Here is a 1,998-nt window from a genome sequence, read left to right on the forward strand (position 1 = left end):
TTTTTCCAGAGCCTGTTTCACATCTTTGTTCCTTAGACCGTAAATCAGAGGGTTTAACACTGGAGTCACAAGACTCTCAACCAACGAGGTCATCTTGTCTTGATCTAGAAAATTAGGATGAACTTGGCCTGAAATACATAAAGAGCATAGTTCCCTGGAAAAATGCAACTGCAATTAGGTGGGAAGTGCAGGGGAAAAAAGCTTTGAACTACCCCTCAACAGAGTGGATCTTCAAGACTGAAAGTGTAGTATAACAATAAGAGACAAGGACTCCTGAAATGGTACTCAGTTCAATGAAGCCAAAAACAATGAATAATGCCAACTCATTGACCTGTATATCAGAGCAGGAAAGAAGGAAAAGTGGAGGTAAATCACACAAGAAATGGTAAATCTCATTTGACTCTCAGAAACATAAGTGGAATGCTAATGTCGTGTGCATCAGAGCATCTGTCATATCCACCAGGTAAACCCCAGCCATGAGCAGGAAGCACACCCAGCTGGACATGCTGACTGCATAGAGCAAGGGGCTGCTGATGGCCTTGTACCAGTCATAGGCCATCACTGCCAGCAACAAAGACTCAGAATATGTAGAGATACAGAAGACAAAGAACTGCAGAGCACAGTCATTGAAGGAGATTGACTTGTCCTTAGCAAATTGGTCCACCAGCATCTTGGGCACAATTGCTGTGGAATTGCAGAGGTCACAGAAGGAGAGGTGGCTGAAGCAAAAGTACATGGGTGTATGCAGCTGGGGATCCATCCTAATCAGGGTTATCATTCCAACGTTTGCCAGAAAGTTAATAAGATAAACAAGTAGAACCATGGTAAAAGAAGCCATTTTGTTATTGGTGTTGTCAGTAATTCCCAAGAAAATGAGTTCAGTCAGAGAGAAGCAATTCCCTTTTTCCATCCTTTTTTGTTCTGATGTAAACTTTTAGCAAATGATCAAGAAAATGCTACATGGATGTGGAACACTTCTGCACAAGTGCAAAATATCATAAGAGGAAGGTGAGTTTGTCTGTATTTGTTTTTTTTTAATAATTACAAAATAATAAAGATCATGTATATCCACTGTTTAAAGGTAGATAGCTATCTGTGATAGACCTTAAATGTAGATGTCATTTATGAGTAGGTTATTTTATACAAGCTCATCTCTGAGCATTGCTTTCCTTGCCTCAGGGAGGAGCTTTTGATAAATTTAGCTCATATTACCTTTTCAAAATAATATCAAAGAAGCACCAGTGTTAGATCAGGCCCCAAGATCTAAGGACTAAGCATTTCCCATACTTTAAAATATTTACTTGGGTACAAAATATGAATTGTAAAATGATTAGAATTTTTCTGTTTCTCAAAAAAAGTATGATTGGTTTAAAAGTTTTTGTCTTAGTTCTAGAAATAGTGAGTATATCAAGGACTCACTCAAGTAATAATAAATAAAAATGAAATAATTGCTATTGTTTTTAGTCTATGTTGCACTTAGTATTTTCTGAGATATGAAATAAGTATTATTGACTGGTTTTCTAGAGATTTTTTATTACTTTCCCACAATGCTGATTACCTATTTGTGGAGTGGTTGTTGTTAAAGGATGAACATCCTGACCAACGGAAGAAAAGAGATAAAAATAAGTGAAAATAACAGAGTTTGCCACATGTATTTGCATCCATTCAGCTTTTTAATGACTTTTCTAGATTACAAAATGGAAATGAGTAGAGGAACAATAACTGCTTCTAAAAAAACATATACTATGCTATTATATTTCTATATTTATGTGTGATCATGTGTATATATTTTAATATATATGAGGATAGAATGTAAGTAATGAGGTTGTTCCTTAGATCTAAGTATATATTCACATGGTTCACACGGAGATGAATTTGTACGTGCTTCTATTTATTTTGTGGTACTTACACAAATTTTTTAATAAAACAAGATCAGATCAGTCTCTCAGTCGTGTCCGACTCTTTGTGACCCCATGAATCACAGCACGCCAGGCCTCC

General features: G+C 36.3%; 1 pseudogene; it reads right to left on the bottom strand.

Annotated features, from left to right (window-relative positions):
* Positions 1 to 3: 3 nt before the first annotated feature.
* LOC104980864 lies at positions 4 to 910 on the bottom strand (annotated as a pseudogene).
* Between the last annotated feature and the right edge of the window lie 1,088 nt (positions 911 to 1,998).

This window comes from Bison bison, unplaced genomic scaffold, assembly GCF_000754665.1.
Source record: "Bison bison bison isolate TAMUID 2011002044 unplaced genomic scaffold, Bison_UMD1.0 scf7180017858838, whole genome shotgun sequence".
In the NCBI taxonomy this organism is placed as follows: domain Eukaryota; kingdom Metazoa; phylum Chordata; class Mammalia; order Artiodactyla; family Bovidae; genus Bison; species Bison bison.